The 21,556-nt window shown below is 37.4% G+C and overlaps 1 protein-coding gene and 1 pseudogene across 3 annotated transcripts in view; both read right to left on the reverse strand.

Annotated features, from left to right (window-relative positions):
* Window positions 1-21,556, reverse strand: part of Invadolysin (leishmanolysin-like peptidase, invadolysin) — a 1,079,802-nt gene that overhangs the window by 856,880 nt on the left and 201,366 nt on the right. The window lies entirely within an intron of this gene.
* LOC117610579 (5S ribosomal RNA) lies at window positions 14,954-15,073 on the reverse strand (annotated as a pseudogene).

Consider the following 21,556-nt stretch of genomic DNA (forward strand, 5'->3'; position numbering starts at 1 on the left):
TTATTTTTGACTTTTTTTTATTGAAACTTTTACTAACGCATTGGTGAAATTTTTCTGATTAAAATGGTACCAAACACGATATAGTTTCAATTATAATTACTTGCTAAAATTGATGTTAAAGGTTGGCGAAAAGCAACAGAGATCGAAATCAAAACCAGTCGCGGTGTTGGCTCTGGTTTCAAAGGTTTCATTTATCCAGGCAAGGTGGCGATTCTGGGCATTTAATGTTGCATTTATCCAAGCGAGGTGTCGATTCTGGGCATTTAATGTTGCATTTATCCAAGCGAGGTGTCGATTCTGGGCATTTAATGTTGCATTTATCCAAGCGAGGTGTCGATTCTGCGTCCGTACACATGTTTTGTATTTAGCCGACATGCCGATTCTGTGTCTGTACACATCTTTTGTATTCAGCCGACATCATTTATATTCAGTCGTGGTGTCAATTCTATGTTGTTTATTCTATTACTATTGTTTATAAATATAATTCAAACTATATCATGTTTGGTGTCATTTTAATCAGAAAAATCTCACAAATGCGTTAGTAAAAGTTTCATTAAGAAAAAGTAAAAAATAAAAAAGTTTTATCGTTCAATTAGTATTAGTCACACCGATATTACGGTCGGATCATATTACATGGTTTTCTCGTCGAGCGGCTCGGTTCGTCTAGGGGGATCCCCCCAAGTGGAGGGGATAGCGATGTTGCACTTATCCAAGCATTCTTTCGTTGCATTTATCCAGGTTTTACTGTATATAGAAAGTCTATGGATCGCACATTGGCTATGGAAAGACTATGGATCGCAGATTTTAACTGCGCGCACATTCCCTCAACGATACGTAAAGCTGGGTACAGACGAGCGCGCCACGGCTTCAACGCGGCAGCAACACGGCATGGAACGAACGTATTTGGGCGAATACATATTCGTTCGTTTGGACGGTAGCGCGAACATGTCACGCGGCAATACTGTAATGCCACGCAACGAACCAATTTCTGTCGGTCTTTTGCGCTAACACAAAGGGATTCCTTGCCGCAGTGTAGACGATTTTCTTCGGGTTTGCCGCGTTCAAGCCCACGTACCGAAAATGCGACGACAGCCGCGAATCGGCGTCACGCATCGCGGGCCCCCATCGCGGCGACATCCCCACTCCCGCGCGATTAGACTATAAGTAACTAACACGCAAAAAACAGCGAAAAAATCGGTTTTTAATTTTTTTAACTATGCCGCACCTCTCCAAAAAATCTGAAAAAAATTGAGGATAGTATCAATAATATACACTTATAAAAAAAATATGATCGTAGGACCTCATCTCCTTCAATACAAAATCGCCATTTTTCAGCATTTTTTGACGGTTTTGATTTTTCACGGCTTCAGTTTTCAACTGTGCCACAAATAGAAATGTCTCTGATTTTTTTCAGAATTTTCGAATGTCATTAAAGCGGAGAAATTGGCCAAAAACCTCGCAATTACATTTTTACCCGTAACTACCCTCCCAGATGAGATACAGGGTTGAAACTTGGCACAGACTGGTTTTTTTTAATCACCTATCGAATGGTTCATAGCAAGTCGAATTTGGTTTGGGGGCACTTTTGACCATCTTATCCGGCTATATACTATGGCGGAAATTCTATGGCGGAAACCAAATACCAGCCTTGAGAAGTCAGCCTACAGTGAAATACGGCACTGGGCACGTCATGGCCTGGGAGTGTTTTTCCGCCACTGGAGTTGAAAATTTGCAAATTACAAATTGAAAACAAATTAAAACAGATTTTTGGCGATAAGGACCAATTTTCCACTTTTCTATATGATGCAAATGGGTTAATTGTCCATCTACTGGGCTGCTTACCCTACTGTAATTATTTCAGAACCAACTTTTAAAACAAGCCCCTCACTCATTTTAGCGCGTTATTACCTTATACATATTTATTTGAGAAAATGCTGTTCTTTGTAGGATATGAAAATTCCTATTGTAAATTAGGCATAATGTCTGCAAATTATAGAGTATCTGACAACGACTGTGAACGCCTTCTCCTCTACTGCTTTAAATCTTCATTTTCCCTGATTTCAGAGGCGAGTGTAGGAATAAGAGTTATTTCTCATAATTCTTTTTATTAAAATTTATATTTTTGTACTGAATAATTAATAAGTTAAAATCAGAAAAATGAATTAAGGGAGCAGTGGAATTTGTGAAGTCCTTCGAGGTTTGTAAAAATATAAGTGGTTGTGTAAACATGGCAATAACTTGGTTGACACGAATGATCTTTTACTTCAAAAAAGTGTTAAAAACCTAAAAAATACTCGACGCAATTAAAATCACCTCCGACAGCCCCAACGACATTCAATTTGTTGTATTAATTAAATTTGTATTCACTGCATAAATCATACCATCTGCTTGCATGTTCTCTGTTACGTATCCGTCTCGGAAATTTCCTTATATGGTGTTACAAACCCTTCTCAAAAAATTTCCTTATATGGAATCTGATGGGTGCACCCGACACCAACCGTCTTCTAGAAAATTCGAGACCAACGCAAAGCAAGGGCGCGGTCCTACGGGTCACGTAGAGTCAGTCCCCACCGCTCTTTTTACTCTAATTTTTGAGTATAAAAAGGGTAACGACAAGGGCACCTCGGATCTAGTTGAAGTCTAGAATCAGTTCGTTATACGTCAGTACGTTCTTTTACGGATAATGTCAGCAACGAGGAAACTCTGCGAGATCGGGTATTCAAGTCCCTTTCAAGCACTCACAGTAACTATACAGTACGTTTTCTACTGTTAAGCATTATTTTAATCGTAGTCCGCCCCCGTTTGCTCGCGTTCGTGAAAACCGAGAAGGATTAGATTCTTGCTTCGCAGAATGGAAACTAATTTGTATTTATTCAAATCATTTAGAACTTACAACCTAGAGTTTAATTCATTGAACACCGCGACAATTACACACAACAATTGTAAGGTCCCGGAATAGAGAATAAACTCATATTATTTTAACTTACATACTATTGTACAATTATATTTACTATCCAAAAACCCACTAAGGTGTACCTTTACCGCTCGAGGTACATCAATCAAGTTACGAGACCTAATACTAACGTTTCCTGCGGCTCCCTACGTTAGCCATAACGTAGGTTCGTCCTCCACTCTTCACCTTTCCTGTGGATCCCTACGTTAGCCATACGTAGGTTCGTTCACTATAGCCAACCTCCTGGAGCTCCCTATGTTAGCCATACGTAGGTTCGTCTCCACGTCTACTTCCTTAGGCTCCCAGTGTTAATAACAACACTGGTCAAGCCATTAACAAATACCATATACCGAAATTAAGCCCCGGCTACGCAGCCGCCCCCTCCGGCTCGTAACATCTCCATAAACATATTTATAAAAACTTAATTCTGATAGTATTTTTTATCAGAAAAGATTGTGTGCCAAGATCTTAAAGAACGGTATAAATGTCCTTAATTAGTAACTTCAAAACTTTCTTATTCGACGTAAAGTTTGTCAACGAAAGTGTCTCGTAAGATGTAACCGTCAACGAAACTTTAATAAAAACGTGATCGTAAAATGGATTAAATTAAAATTTAGTAACTTTCTTGATCATGTCAGATTCAAGAGAAATAATATTATTTTTGCGTGTATTCGTGTTTAATTTTATTTTTCATTGTACCCACGGTATAAAATTAAATCAGATAATATAGATATGTACGTGCAGAAGTAAATCATTTAATTGGTAAGCAAAATATTAATTAAGCTTCTGCTTGAAAAACCAGAAAATACGATTTGTAAAAATATCAAAAAGATAAGTTCCTTTTGTAGAAGAAAGGAGTTTCATAGTTGCATCTCGCAAAGATCGTACGAGTTGTAAACCGAGGGTGTAGAAGAAGACACTTTTGATAATTCCTCACTCACATGTAAAACTATAGTTTTAACGTCGTTTAGTTTCAGACGAGAGACATTATTTGAAATTATTAAAAATTACGAGAATGTAGTGATAGTTAAGTGCATGAAATCCCAGTAAATAATTAGAAAAGAGTTCCAAAAAAGCTTTAAAGCTTTTTGATGTTTTTGAGCAAAGCTTAGTAATTTTACTAATAATGTTGAAGTTTGCAACGAAAAATCGGCGGAAAAAGATAACGATGAAAAAGCTTATAATGAAGAATTATTCCAACATATTCCTCTCAGTAATTTCAGAATGTTGAATATTAAAAATAAATTTAACGAAAAACGAATTCTCATATATTAATGAATACTTATTATATGTGGTAGTTCCACTAACTGAAGTAAGAGGAAAGAGTTATGTATTATAAACTCGTTCTTCCATGCTTATTAACTTTACTGCGAGAATTACGTCTATAATTAAAAGAATGAAAGTACTGTTCTAAATTGGCACGTATTCTCTCACAGAGCTCTGAAAGAAGATTTTGTAACTTTTTAAATTTATCTTTCTGTATTAAAAAGAAGAGTGCATACTGCAATGTAGTGGCCGAGATTTAAAACTTGATGATTTAGTTGTATGATGTACAATTAAACTCATTATTCCGAAAAGTAACAAATTATTCGACAAAATGTTTGAAATGTATAGTTAAGTATTTAGAATTATAATGTAAGATTATTGTTCTTCTGCAGCAGCTTTACTATCTACATAAATTTTAAAATTATTACCTGCTAATTTACGTACGCGTATGCAATCATATTGTTTTGCTAAATATTTTTATATTATATAGTTTTCATCATTTATAGAATAAACAATTAACGATTAACGATATACGATTGCTTAGAACATGAACACCAGGTCAACTTTGGCGTAACTAGAACCTTCTTCTAAAGTGAGCTATGTCCTTTACATTCTGAAACTTTAAAGATTTATAATTCTGAAAATCTGAACTGTAGAAAACTCTGAAATTTTGAAATCTTAAAACTTTAGAAAAGTGGAGGTCTACATTTTTGTAAAGGGACCACTCCACATTTTTAACACGTTCAACCCGGCGTGGACCACCGCCAGTGGCCCACAAGCTGTGCTTTTATCTGACGGCGTGAACCACCAGTGACCCACCTCCCACACTTAATTTTCCATCTCGAGGATCCATCTGCCTCTACCCGTCGTCGCTCAGCTCAATTAGGCATCGCCTGAACATCGCTTCAGAAGATTCTGAAACTGGATTTAAAACTGTTTCCATGCAAGATCCAAATGGTCCAAGACGGCTACCTGTGTGCAGTTGTTAAACGGTACAGATCGGCTGATCCTGCCCACCTGGCTAGCCGTGCTGTTGGTGACGCGTGTATGTACACGGTCACTTTGTCCTCGTTGCCGGGACGCCTCCTGTGATTAGGATTTGTTGGTTTTGAGAGGACCACGACGGTTTGCTGCAACGCGACGTCGGCGAGACACCATCCCGCTACGGTTTGTAAGAGAGCTCTCGATCGTGCGTTATTATTAATCATTCAATGATCATTCAGTTGCATGCTAGTTTATAATCTCTAGTTTTTTCATAAGGTTTATACTTTTATATGTTTTTTTGTATCATTTTTATTATATATTCATTTACTATAATTTGTTTGTTGGGACCAGGCTTTTTCCCCACTTTCGACTGGGGTTTTTTACAGCTGGTACCCGTGGAGTTTTTGGGTTTTGATTGATTAAAGTTGTTTTTCTTTTTTCTAACCGTATCTCACTTGTTTTATTTATTACCGGTGACGCCAATTCCACCTCATTTTCATCCTCACTCTGTTGCTTTTCCTAATAGTCGAAACAATGAGTGATGAGGCCAAACAAAACTGCAGATTTTGGATCTACTGAGAATCCGAGGGAATTATAGCATCAATTGTGTTATGAGTAGATATACTGCCTATGAGGGTATAGGCAATGTCGACGATTCGCTGTCCCTTTAAATGGGTTGTATCAACGAGCAGGAAGTTTGAATGAATTGGATGTAATACTTTCTTTTCATAACAATCTTTTATAACTAGAAACCTTTTTGCATCGTCAATTTTTCTGTATATTATTAATCGAAGTATTTACATTAATTTTACATAATTGAAAAGTGGGAAAGTAAGAAATATAATAAAATGATAATATTAGAAAATATATTTGAACAGAAATTACACAATTATACAATAGGATGAGGGAAAGTTTCGGATAATATATTTGAAGACATTACAATATTTACAAATTTAATACAATATGAAGTCTTCTATCTCTTTTAACGCAAATTTTAAAATCCCTATTACTATATTTAAGTGTTGTCACATGGTGTCAACGTGTGCCCCCCCCCCGTTACAATCGCTGCGCTTCTCTCACCTCCCATTCCCACATCAAGATAACCCCTAACCCTTCCCTTACCTTACCCCTTTCTCCCTGCCCACCGGTGTCGGACCGATGGAGGCGACGGACAGGCCCCAGACATGGACAACCCTATCAGGAGCTTCGAGGCCGGCGACAGACCCCCAACCCTTCCCAGGAAAGGGAGCAACGCGGGACTTCGAAACCACCAAACGAAGCAGCCCAGACGATTGCGGAATAAGCCCACCCGGTGCCATCTGTCGCCGAGCCCGAAGACTTCAGCCCACACCCGCCGCCACAGGACATCCGCCAGCCCCATCGATCCCGATCACCGGTAAATCGATAAATCGACAATCTATTTATCCCGTTGCCGGAAGAGGCCCCCCCCTCCCCAAAAATATCCCGCGACGGCCTCGTCGTCGCAGCGGTCGTCAATGAGCCTTAGGCAACCATAGCGAATAGAGATTTTGTATAGCGATTTATTGAGAAGCAACCATAGCGATTTTGGATAATATATAGAGAGAGTATAGGAGTGAGAGAGTGTGTGTGTGTGTGGAGTACACCATTGGTGAGTCCCTTGCATTATATAAAATTGTGATCAGGCATTCTGAGTTCCGGCAACGGCTATTTTCTCCGCCCGCGCATCATATTCAAAGATTTCGACGAACCTTCCCTTTTCCAGTCCCCCTTTAAAATTCCCAATTTTGATCATTCCATTCGACGCGCAACGTACACAGACTTTCCTGCCCCCCCCCCGAGATTTTTCCCTACCCTAGACTGTCCTCCACTGCTACTCCCCCGCGAAGTACTGTACGAACGGAAGTGCCACGAAATCCATCCCCCGTAAGCACCTCCGATACCCCTTTCCTTTTTTTGATTTCGATTACCACCGCGAGTGGCTGGCGCCCAACGATTGTAACGAGTTTTGTAACGAAAATTATATTATAGAGTGAACCCCCAAAAGGATCACAGTGTATAACCAATTTTTAATCTAATAAATAACTTTAATAAATATTCTAGAGGAAAATTGTTACAAGGATGAATAAAACCAGTTACATTTCTACATAAATGATACATATTTTTCCTTCATGGGTGCGAAGTAAAATAGAATTCCTGGTTTATGACGGTCTGAAATGAAATAAACTCTTGCTTTTTGGAGCATTCTGATAAAGAAGTTTCCACAAAATAGGGTATGTACGTAAATCCACAGTACAAACTGATAGCGCGTTCACGACTGTTCACGGCCACAAACGAAGATTGCCGAATGGACCTTTAAATAGGTTGTATCACTTTGTCTCTCTCTACAAGTAGTTTCTCTCTCAGAGTGTCGCTTCTTAGGCCCGATACACACTAGCGGTTCGGTCCTGTTCCGGTCTCGGTCCGGTAAAATATACTCCAATGTAAATCTTATGAGGGTATACACACTATGCGTCCGCTCTAGCTCCGGTTCGATCACGCTCCAGTCCCGGTCCGGTCTCGATTTCTCACGAAGAATATTTTCCTGGAGCGGGACTGCGCTCCCTCGTTTGAAACGCTTCAGCTAGTACATTTCCACCTTGTCTTCGTAGATTGTTTACATGATTTGTCTCAATGTATTCCAAATTCTTTTCGCAATTTAAGATCGACTATTTTTAATAATATAATGCAGAATGCATGTCGTTAAAATAATTGTAGTGGCATTTTCAGAATTAGCTATGAGTTTTCTACAATAAACTCTGATGGTTTGTGATAAAATCCCAAATGCACACTCGACTAATCTTCTTCCTTTACGTAATCGATAATTAACCCCTTGCACTATTTTGACAAGTCTGACTCGTGATGAAAATTTTAGGCCAAACTTGAATATCACGAGTCTGACTTGTGATCGAGATTTCGAACTCAGAGATTGCGAACTTTCTCGCACTCACAAGGAGGCCTCACAGCTGTTGGGTCATCGATTTTGATATAGCTTTTTCTGGTGAATCTTGATGAAAAATACGTTGACCCATGTTTGGCCGTTTTTGTCAATACTCAATATTTAAGGAGATATTTAATATTTTAATTCTCTGATTTCCTTAAATATTAAATTAGTACAATGATTTTCAGCAGCTGTGTTAGGGAAACGGGTAAAGTAGTAGGTTCGTTGAACTACGCCAGCTCGAGTTCAAATCCCGTCAGGGGCTAGTTCATTTTTCTCTCCATTTTTTTTGTTTTTTTCTAATTTTTTTTTTGTTCTTTTTTTTAATTTATTATAATTGCGTTATATATATTGTATTATTTACAATGTATGGGATGATACATATCGTAGAAACACGAAAAACATAAGTGTTTTCGACAATATGAACATTTAATAAAAGCTGATGCATTGCAAGAGCACTTTGCTTTTCTTACACTATCCGGAAAACATACTTGGTTAACATTCAAAAGAACCGATCTATCGGATATTAATTTGGTAATATTCCAAGAATACCTGATCATATCTTTAAAAATCGGTGCGCATAATTGGTGATGAATTAAGGAATGTATTTTTATTGCATCCTCCCTGGTTGATAATTTGCGGCCGGTTTGTAAAATTTCAATTGAATTTTGTAATCTATTTATAAAATTCTTTACTTGTTCATGTAATCATGTTTTTCTTTAATTCCACCTCCTCCTTCAATTCCCAACAATGTATAACGAACAAAACACTGATAAACCTCTCCTTTTAGAATTAGAACATCAGTTCTCCTGCTTCGCAGTCAGTCTTCAAAAAAAACAGCGTGCAGTAACTTTCAATTTCACAGTATTCCGTATTGCTTGAATAGTTTTTGTTGTAGATTTCATTATTTATATTAATATCCCTATATTTATCCATATATTTATCCGTATATTAATCCATATATTTATCTTTATATTTATCTTTATATTAATCCATATATTTATCCTTATATTTATCCATATATTGTAACGTGGTGACACCCGTGCCCCCCCCGTTACAATCGCTGCGCTTTTCCCATTTTACACTTCCACCCCAAAACCACCCGTAACCCTTCCCTCATCTAACCCTTTCCCCCTGCTCACCGGTGGCGGGCCGATGGAGGCGACGGAAGACCTACAAGGAATACCCGCAGAAGGAGCTACGAGGCCGGCGACAGACCTCTAACCCTTCCTCCAAGGAAACGGAGCAACATGGGACTTCGGAGAAATAGACGAAGCTGCCCAACTGATGCAAAACGTCCACCCGGAGCCATCTGTCGCCGAGCCCGAAGACCTCAACCCACCCGTCATCGCGGGATATCCGCCAGCCCCATCGACCCCGAGCACCGGTGTATCGAAGATCGATAATCGATCTATCCCGTTGCCGGAAGAGGCCCCCCTTCCTAGTCCCATCCCCCCCCCCAAAACCATCCCGCGACGTCAATTGAGCCTGAGGCTACGCGTTAGAGAGAGTATCGAGAGCGAGAGTGTAAAATTTTGCGAGAGCGATCAAGCGAGAGAGTGCGAGGAGATTCGGGGTGAGTCCCTTATCGTAATTATTGTATTAGCGAGATCGAGGCAACGGCTATTTTCTCCGCCCGCGCATTGTTCGACATAGAGACGAGTCCCCCTTTTAATTTTCCAACCACAAAGTTTTCCTCATTCGCGTAACGTAGACGAACTTTCCTGCGAACCCCTTCCGACCCTAGAGATTTCCCTTCCCACACTAATCCTCCTTGCGTACTCCCCCGCGAAGTATTGTACGGACGTAAGTGCCCCGAGACCTATCCCCTGTAAGACACCCACAACCACCCCCCTTTCCCCTTTTTTTTGATCCTAATCGCCACAGCGAGTGGCTGGCGCCCAACGTTTGTGAGAGAGAGAATATTGTAAAGTAGAGTCTGCGAAGAGAATCCGGTATAGAGTGAACCCCCGGAAAGGGTCACAATATATATCCATATATTTATCCTTATATTAATCCATATATTTATCCTTATATTCATCCGTATACATATATACACATACATACATATAATAGATGAAAAATGGAATCACAAGTGGAACAAATTTTGATGCACTATACGAAGCAAGAGATTACAGACGCTTTAGAGATTTGCCGCCGTATAATTAATAATTTAAGCCTTACAGAAGAATTACCTACTGATAAGATCGGTAGAAAAGCCGAATTGATAGGCCAAGAATTTGCGAAATGCATAATAACAGTGTTGGAAGAGTGTAATTTTGAAAATAAAGAAGAATTGTATTTGGAGGATGAATCTTTACCTGAAGAAGATCCAACAGATACAACAGGTGGAGAAACAAATTCACCAAATATAAGTGCATCATCGTCATCAACAAGCTCATCATCATCAACATCATCGATCTCGTCACCAGAAGTCGAAACAGAATTAATACAAGAATCGGAAACAATTAAAATATCTGATTTTGTACCGATAGATATTAAAATTAAAATTATTCAGATTGCAAAAGAACATCCCAACTGGAGTTTAAAGACTTTACAACGCCATGGATGCCAAGCACTTCGACGAAAAGATTATTTGAATCGCTGGATAAAAGAAATTGAAGGAGGAAGTGGAATTAAAGAAAAACATGATTACATAAACAAATACACACATGACCGTTTTATAGAAGCGAGAAATAACAAAAAACCTGTAACAACCAGAATGCTGCAACAGTGGGCCTCATCTGCAGCTGTACAATTTCAAAATGAAAACTTCCACTTTACGGCTTCTGATTCGTGGGTTACAAAATTTAAAGCTACTTATAAAATAGCACAAAGAAAAGTAACTCGTTATATAAAATCCAGAAATGTTCTAGATTTAACAGAAATATTGAAACAAGCGGAAAAGTTCCAAAAACGATTATCTCATTTTATACCTTTTGACCCTCATTTTGTAATAAATACAGACCAAACAAGCTGTGAATATCGTACTAACGTACATAGAAGCTTAACATATAGAGGAGAGAAAGCAATAGAAGTGTTTCTCGGAGATTGCAACAAAGTAACGCATAGTTATACGGCACAGTATGCGTTAACTGCAGCAGGAAGCCTGCTGCCACACGTTTTCCTCTGCATGCAAGAGGTAAAAGGCAATTTTGGACCTCGTGTTCAAGAAAAAAAACGTAATCGTTACAGCGTCTAAATCCGGAAAATTAACAAAAAATCATTTTGCAATGTTTGTACAACGCATAATCAGTCTATATTGTGGGAATAACAAATTCCTCTTAATTCTGGATTCATGGGGCGGACAGACAGACGTTGCTTATTTTAATAGCATTTTTACAGACGATGATGGAAATTGTACATCAACGTTAGAAATTATTCCACCACATTGTATTCCGTATTGCCAACCCTGTGATGCTTACTTTTTCCGACAAGTAAAGAATTTTATAAAAAGATTACAAAATTCAATTGAAATTTTACAAACCGGCCGCGAATTATCAACCAGGGAGGATGCAATAAAAATACATTCCTTAATTCATCACCAATTATGCGCACCAATTTTTAAAGATATGATCAGGTACTCTTGGTATATGACCAAATTAATATCCGATAGATTGGTTTTTTTGAATGCTAACCAAGTATGTTTTCCGGATAGTGTATGAAAAGCAAAGTGCTCTTGCAATGCATCAGCTTTTATTAAATGTTCATATTGTCGAAAGCACTTATGTTTTTCGTGTTTCTACGATATGTATCATCCCATACATTGTAAATAATACAATATATATAACGCAATTATAATAAATTAAAAAAAAAGAAGCAAAAAAGAACAAAAAAAAATGGAGAGAAAAATGAATGAACTAGCCCCTGACGGGATTTGAACTCGAGCTGGCGTGGTTCAACGAACCTACTACTTTACCCGTTTCCCTAACAGCCTTCACGGTTAGCACGTAAATTTATTTTGTTTTCGATCGAAAAGTTATCATTTAAAAGGTGAAGTGTATTCAACAATAGGCATGGATGAATTGACTGAAATCGAGGTACGGCACTTCAAAGAGATGCCGCGAGTGAAAAATGTGAACATGCAATAACAAAAATTTCATTATCATTACTTTTCAACTTATTTTTATGAAAATTATACCATTGGATCATTGAGATCCTTCTGATTAAAATGAGTCCAAACACGACGTAAATCGGATCATATTTACGTTATCTAATAAATACATAATGAATCACATAGGGTAAATCATAATGAATCATGTAGAGTAAATATAGTTCAAATTATATTATGTTTGGACTCATTTTAATCGGAAGAATGTCAGCTATCCATTGGAGCTACAATTATAAAGGTCAGACGAAAATGACTGAAAATACTGGTACTGGAATAAATAAGTGTGTGTGTGTGAGGAGGTCGGTTCGGGAATTGAAATATATAATAGAGCAGAGCCTTGTGGAACGAGAGAGCGTGAAATTGTGCGAGAGGTTAAAGAGTGAGTTTACTGTGGTTTCATTTTGTTTCTTTTCTATTTTAATATTATTAAATATTCTTGTTTTCTAAAATATCCCTATTTACTAAAAATCTCTACAAATTTGGGGGCTCATCCGCCTGTCCGTGCGAAAAAATGATAGTTACTTTCGTTCGTAAAGAAAAAGTGATAATTATTTGAGATCAAAGTGATCAATAAGGATTAAAAGCAGGAGTGATAGTTATAATTGTGACAGTAAAAGTTGTGAGACTATAAGAATTAAGTAGTGGCATTGAAGTACTCATAGTGACAGACAGAATTAAGAGTTATTTTCTTTTTCTACAATAAGTTTGCTGATGAGAGCTGCCAGCGACTTTTCCGTGGCAGAGTTGAAGGAAAAACTGCGAGTTTTGGGACTGAGTTCATCGGGTGTGAAATCGGAATTAATAGACCGACTAATGGAAACTGATCCACCGGGTAACTGGGTGAAAGACAATGCAACCGACTCAGCAGATTACAAGAAAGACGTAATTGAAGAGTCGGGGGCGACAAGCATCACTCCTAGTGTGAGGAGCGAGATGGAACGGGCTAACACGCAGCGGGAAATTGAACTTTGCCGAGGAGAGAAAAAACTGAAAGAAGACTAGATTGACAGAAATATTAATCGTTGTTTTAATTGCGGTATGGAAGATCACTAGAGCGCGAACTGTCTTTTGAAAAATCGTGGCGCAAAATGTTTCAAGTGCCAAACAGCGAATTGTTCAAAGAAAGACGATATGAAAGTGCTCTCTCGCGGAGCCAACTGATCAATCCGTGATCAGATTTTACTTGTAACGATTCGAGCATGCTTAAATGTTGGCGGACTGCGTCAATAATTTTCGATAATCCTTCCGGAGTCGCGACGGTTAATCTAGGGACGTCGAGAATGGCACGCAAAGACGTTATTTGTCGTCTAAGTGTTGTACGCTTTTGACTAAGGTTAAGATAGTAAAATATATTAAGTACAATCAAAAATGCCCAACGTTTGTAGAGACATATTCTAAACAAAGGTGATAGAACAACCAGATGTGTCTGGGTTTTGCCACTCGAAGTCAAAAGATTGTTATCGCCATGCAGGACAATAAACGGTTTTGAAAAGCAAAGCGGACCCCAACTTTCTGTTGGATGTTCAAGTTAGTCTCATTCTAGCTGTTCGAAAAGTACAGACATGTTTTTCCGAGTCATCAGAATAAAGTTAAAGTTCATGAATAAACTGCTTTATTATTTCAATCACCCATTTCCAATATTAGCAATGTACGATATAGGGTTTAATCAAAGTGTTTATTCTTTGGATCCAAGATGCTAGCATGGAATTACTTTTAGAAGGGAAAGTTACGCGTTATAAGAAATATGTCAATGAAGCCAACGACCTGTTAAATGAGATACCTGATTTTTCGGTCATGGCTTTGATGGGTTTAGGACATGGGCGGTGAGGCAAAAACTGTTGGAAAGCGATTGCTTCGGTCCTGAACAGATGATCTATGACCTGGTTTTCCTTGGGATTACATGAGCACGCACTCCAAACTACTTGTGAAAACCTTGTCTTCTGTCTCACCCTCTGTATTGTACTTGATATATTCTTCAGACATGTTGATCGTAATTGATTTTTCAGTATGATAACGTTCGTTGTGTATACAACGCATTTTCTCAACGGCATTTTAGCCACACTAAATCATTCTACTGCCCAGAGTGAGCTGCCAAGCATGCTGGAGGACCTGTCAGGAGTCCTGTTACCGTCGCCGACATCAGGAATGATGTCTGGAAGTTTGACGGCTTCAGCGTGCCACGCATTAGTGATCCGTTATTAGATCAGGTGATAGTAGATGCATTCCGCGCCTTTAAACTACCAACGCGTGTGAATCCTATTCTCCTAAACGATATTCCTACTTACGACCTTGATAACTGGGGTTCTTCCCCTGGATTACCTTGGAAACAGTATGGTTTTAAAACTAAGAGGGACGTCGCCCGGGATCCTGATCCCTTTAGAAGTGTAAGATGCTTGAGGCACTTGGTGAAAGTCTTGGTGAAAAATCGACACTTCTTATGCTCAATCAAATAACTTGAATTCGTATAACTACTGCAGTTCTGAGGATTGTAATGTACATGTAATTCTTCATGAAAATTCAAAACCCAAGTTTTCTTTCAAATACTGATACGTCGTATTACAACAGAATGAAGGTATCGATATATACAAACATTTGTGTAATTGAAATATTTGTTATGAAATGGAAGAGAATTTTATTGGATAGAGTTGCCAAAATTTTAATTCGAGAAAAAAAAACAGAATGCCAGCAGCACGCGGAGTTCCCAAGCGGTCACCCATCCAAGTACTATCCGCGCCGAACTTAGCTTGACTGCGGTGATCGGACGAGAACCTGTATAATCCTAAGTCGTATGGCCGTTGGCTGAAAGATGATATTTCCTTTTACATCAAGAAACTATTAAAAGTCTAAAGAATACACGATGTCATAAAAATATAGACAAATTGCTGTTTAATTCAAATATATATATATATATATACAGTATTGCTTCGAAATAAGCAAGTGGTCTCTGCTTCGAAATAAGCAACTCGCTATCCCCTCTTCTTTGTTTGAAGTCGCCCGCAAAGTGAGAGGTACGAGAAATGAGTGAGAGGTCCATGAAAGCGCAAACATTAAAGACATTCTCATTTTTATACACGAGCCACAGCATATTGCGTACTAATATAAAAATGCAAATTTTACACTGAAGTATCTAAGTACTTGATCAATATTCCAAAATATTAAGAACAATAAAAAATCCATAGGATTACTTAGAATGTAAATTTACAAAATATCTCTAGGTTACTTATAGTTTCACGGAAAAATGAAATGAGATCCCATCTACGATCATATGGACTCTTTTTAATATTTGTGCAGCTACAAAAAAAGAATGATAACATATTGTTTTAATTTCACTAACTTAAAAAAAAAAAAAAATAGAACTAGTTTAAACGTCAGTTTCATGTATTGTTAATGGCGTATTAAACAGTGATGTTAGTATTCCGAGGTTAAATGCTGTTCCCCACGAATATTGACCAATCGATGACGGAAACATCAACCGACACATCATTCACAAATGCGGGCGCTATAAGCAAATTGAATACAAAAATACCACTTTACATAACAGTCGACTTACCAGAAACACGTATAATGCGAACGCCTGCATTGAAACATATCCCACTTCATTACTGTAGATTATTTTTGTAAAGGGAAAAATAAAATTCAGGAAAGGCAACAGAAGTAAAATTAGAAAATATTTGTTTACTTTGCGACAAAAGGCTATTACGAAATTGATAATTGAAACGTGGCACAAAGCTATTGACACCTTTGTGCTCGCAAGAGAAAACCAATAAATTATCAATCAATTATCCATTTATTTGGATAATATTACAAACTTTATTATATTTTATATTACTTTATTAGTTTAAACTGTTTCGTTTGTATTTTGTATCTCATAATTTATATCATAATATAGTATTTATTATTATTGTACTATATTTTAGATTAATTTCTTTGAATTAAATTGTTATATTTAGATTTATTTATTTATTTATAAGAAATGGAAGAACACTTCGCGATCGTTAGCAGTTGTTCAAGATTGTCGATAACGTCGATTCCGACGATTCCGACAACTACCGCGGAGGTCGGCTCGCGTAATCAACAAAAATTCGAAACTTTTCGTGTCGCGCTCGCGTTTGGCTAGGCCAAACGCGTCATCCATCAATCGCCTACAGTAAAGCTGATTATAGATGATTCACGTAGCTAGCGAGCCTTTTCCTTTGTCTAGGATCATAAAATCTAGCATCATTGCGACCAATCAGAGAGCGCGGCAAAAAATTCGCTGTCGTGTGCGTTCTGGACTACTGTACCTGCTTTCACGACGCATTGCGCGTCCCGTTCAACTGTACTGTCTACGGTACAAGTCTTTAACTGACTGACAACCAGTGCGATCAGTACTTCGGTACAATTTAACATTAAAGTACTCTTGTTCGACGTGCATTTTGTGCCTTATTTGGCGCCCTTTTATCTCCACCTCCTCGTCCTCCCGAGGAGTCGGCGACTCCACGGGCATCTACTCTTGTTGGCGCGCTCAGCGCTGGGCGGATCCGGCACTCGATCCACGACCGGCGCGCCGCGGCGGTCGGATCGAACAACAGCAGTTGCAAGAAATTCAATAGGAAAGGTAAGAAGTAAGCTTTATATACGTGCAAATAAATATGTGTGTAAAATATTAGATTGCATTTGCGAAAACCTGTCACACTGATGTGGCTGAAGCTTTGCAAGTGGATTCCTTTTAGAAGAAAAACAATATTTACGGAAAAGACATTTTTAAAAACTCAAACAACAGTTAAAGGAATAGCTTGTATCAAAAGGCCATCAGGTGCCTGATACTTATATCAGGAGCACATTACTCCAAATGGCACGCTCAGCGCAAACGGAAGAAAAATACGTGGTCGATGAGTATGCCAGAGAGCATAATAAAACAGTTTTACGCCTGCCCCCGTACTACTGCGAACTTGCGTGGGCATCAGTAAAGAGTTACGTAAAATCCACGAACACTTGGTATAATATGCCACACGTGAAACAATAGTTGACGGAAGCAATTGAAGGAGTAACATCGGAGATGTGGACAAATTTTATACACCACACTATCGGTATTGAGTAGAAGCTCACGGATACGGATCACTTCTCCCGGGATACTCTGAAACTGTCCACCATTGGCAGTGATGTGGACATAATAGTTACTGATGTTAGCGAGTAGTATTGAAACCACCCCTTCAGACTTAAGGAATAATGGAATTAATAAAGGAAATTCTATTTCTGTCATTTATAACACTTATCAACGAGGAAACTACAGGATTGCCTCGTAATAAGCAACACGCTCGGGTCTGGCCTGTTGCTTATTACGGATCAGGTAGGCTATTCGGCTCGACTTTGTTCTCGAAACGGGACGATAGAGAACACGAGAAACAAGTGAGAGATCCGAAGTAGCGGCAAATCATAAAGTGATCGGCCGAGCAAGGATGTTATTTTTTGAACAAGGATAGAATATAGCATGCCCTCTCATTCTCGCACTATGCTTTATTTCGAAGCAAATATACCAGACTGAGAAAGCATTATATATATTCCATCCTTCTTCTACTAACCGATGTCACTGCTCAGTGGAGCGTGAAATTTATTACCCTAAACATCGGCTTCGCGCTTTCATGGACCTCTCACTCATTTCTCGGACCTCTCACTTTGCGGACGACATTAAACGAAAAGGTGGGGATAGAGATTTGCTTATTTCGAGTCAGAAAACTGTTGCTTATTACGGATCAATACTGTATATTTCAATTGCTCGTAACGGTTATTGATGAGAGAAATAATTGTATTTCGGTTGCTAGTGCTGGCGGGGGGCGGGGGGGGCAATCGTCCACGGCGCTAGATCTGTAGAGGGCGCTCCACGGGCCTGTGTCCCTAGTATGCGAATATACCGATATTTTCTCATTGTCTCTTCTCCCTATCTACATTTCATATGTAATATTACATATATCTACATCTTCCTTGACGCGTTTTTTACCTATATACATATATTTTAATGGGGGCCACGATAATCTTGCCCAGGGCGCCAATATTGCTAAAGTCGGCACTGTCGGTTGTTTATAATAGTATGAAGTATTGTATTGTATTTGATCAAATCAATCCTCCACATCCAGATCAAAACAATGTTTACTGTTGCGCTGAAAGAAAAAGGACAACTAAAGGGAACACGAAGAAAATGATTCTACTTCCTTTTTTCGACGTTCTTAAAAATGGCGGAAGTGTAGAATTGTTTTTAATTAGAATGGGAAACTTAGTGTCTTAAATAGAGACACTAGACGTAAAGATTTTTTTTTTTGTACTGGTAGCACATTGATAAACGTTCAAGAAAAAAAAGGCGAACACGTGTTATGTAATGAAAGATCATTTTATCAACCCATTAATTTTTAGGAATCGAAAATATGTCTTCAATTAGTACTTTCTATTAAATTAAATAAAAGTACATGGCAACGAATAGTAAATACTTATTTATAGTACTAGAATTATTATAAACGTTTAAAATTTGTTCCAATACAGATAATAAAAATGAGTAATAACGGAAAACGGAAGTATATTAGTGTTTAGAGTATGTAAATGTTGGTATCGGCAATGATTAATCGGGAATATAAAAGATTTTTCGATCACTTATAATTATTATTTATAACCAGAAACATTAGTTGAAATATTAATTCTATTATGAATGTATTATGATAAAGATCACAATTTTGGATCTTTCACAAGTTAAGAATATGATATACATGTTTTAAAAATTAATAATTACCATCTCTGTTCTTACTGTTGGATCAATCGATGGTATCTTTTTGGTAGTGGAATAATATTTGACATACCTGTAACAAAAAAAAACAAATTTTGTATACTCAGAAATAAAATGCATGAAATATAAGGGTTCAGAATTCAGAATTACATTACAAATTATTAGACATGAACACAACTATGATATGTCATATAATTAGGAATGTAAAACACAAGATTTGAACATGTATATAAAATAATTTAATCATTTTATATCACAGCGCTGATAATTTAAATTAGAAAGTATATCTTACAATATTTAACGTGTTAATTATCTCCGCTATTGGTCAAGATATAAAAAAAGTTTATTTACAAAAGTTATATGGTATGCACCTGCATTGATTTATATGTTGAATGTTTGTAGAAATTCCGTGTTAATTACGTTTAAAATGTCACATTACACCAAAAATTCCCCCAATTTTGAGAATGCATTCTATGAAAACTGTTCGCATATAATTATGTTATATGAAGATCAGCTATAGTAAACTTCCGCTAGGATTATCCTCAACAAGCAGTATCTTACATCAGCAAAGATTCATCCCATAAAAATACAAGAAATTTACCCAAGTGTAGAAGTAATTACTACTTGATACACTGTCGTTTGTTCAAAAGATTACTTTATACAGAAATTGAGAGAGAGATACGAGACAGCACAATAGAATAAACTGCTGACATTCAACATCCACCTGCTGTATATTCTTGCTACTTCTATTCACTGTATGTAGCAAGCTACACATTTGTGGTTACTAGCATTAGGTAGGTGGAAACGAAATGAACAGAACAGAGGGCAGCCATAACCAGAAATAGAAACTGGAACTTGCCAACCAAGTTTTGATTTATGTCACGAAAGCACATTCAACACTGGATAAAGTACAAAGCACGTTTAATTCAGAAATGATCACTAATTCGATTATAAAACAATCTGTATGTCAATCATTGTTTCTAATGTAATTTGTTGCATGGCTCAAACAAAACTATTGGGATAATGAATTCTATTACATTAGGATCAAAACGATTGTTTTTACACGCTGATGTCCGAGAATTTGTTCCAATGAAAGATAATCAAGTCAGGATCGAATCAACAATTCTAGAGCCTGGAACTATGCAACCTTTGAGGGACTTTCCTGGGTTAATAAACTTGATAGAAAAATTAAAATTTATGAGGATTTATTGTGCAATTTGTATTTTCATTTTAGTGAGCCTAAAATGTGCAAAATTATAGTGGATTCCAAACTTTGGAATTTTTTGATATAATAAATGGCAGGATTAAAAGACGGATCCTAGAAAAATGAGGCCCGTGGCTGTAGCTCCCCTTATACGCCCCATTGATCCGCGGCTGAATGTTACTACATTGATCGTCAGTGCATCCAGTATCGGATTAAGGAGCAGTCTAATTGCAAGAGGAAGGACTTTAGCCCCGGACCCCACTGTGTAGGGGATCGCGATTCTAAGCCTTCATCTACAACATCAAAAACAATTGCCATTTTTCTTGCCTATTGCATTTTTTTCTTTTTAACTGATAAATGTTATACAAACGTAATCAGTATTCAACATAGAGAAAAAATGTTGTTCATAACCTTACTTCAGCAAATGACACAACATTAATAATAAACAAATAAAAATTTTTAATTTGATACACGGTTTGATACAGAAACTCTGATTTACACGAAATTTTTGTAAGCTACTGTGTAAATTCAGAGTCAGCTGTATTTTATTTAACGAGTAGATGAAAGGTTGAAAGGCAGGCATGTACCACAAACGAACCGCTTTTGTTAAATAAATTGTTAAATTGTTTTCAGTTTCAATGTGTGGAACGTATTGTATGATCAAAGCGTTTTCCCTATGATTTTATTTTGTTGGTACCAGATAGCACATTGTATGATGTACTTCACGAAAATATAAAATTGAGGATAGAAAACAATACTGAAATCGTTTTACGTTGAACCGTACGTACACTACCGATAATAAATATTTTCAACGCTTGATAGAACCTGTTGTTTATATTTTATTGTAATGAAAATCTCCCCAAACCAATTAACCTGTAAATGCTTAGTTCTTCTATCTTTTGCGTTATAGTAAAATTCTCGAATTTTCCTTTACAGAATAAACATACTCTGGAAAATCCACAAATAACAGAAAATTTTCCTTAAGAATGGACTTTCTTCTTCCAAAAGCTCGAACAGTGTTCTTTAATATCTAGAATTGTCAGTATTATTATTCCGATAAAATTTGGCGTTTGTAGGACAACCTTAATTCAAGTTAAATCACGTAGAACTTATTTGTCTCCCATATGGACAGCGAAGAACTATTAGGACGTGTGTACTTGAGGGGTGAAAAATAGTAATATTTTGTTTTAATAAATTTAATTTGTGAAACAAAAATCAAATTCATCAACTACAGTACGGAATACATATGCAAACGTATTAAAATTTGCATCTGAATACGAAAGGTGGTTTTTCTGTTCTTCGCAACTACTAAAATTATTTTAAGGTAT

The sequence above is a fragment of the Osmia lignaria genome, chromosome 11 (genome assembly GCF_051020975.1).
Source record: "Osmia lignaria lignaria isolate PbOS001 chromosome 11, iyOsmLign1, whole genome shotgun sequence".
Classification (NCBI taxonomy): domain Eukaryota; kingdom Metazoa; phylum Arthropoda; class Insecta; order Hymenoptera; family Megachilidae; genus Osmia; species Osmia lignaria.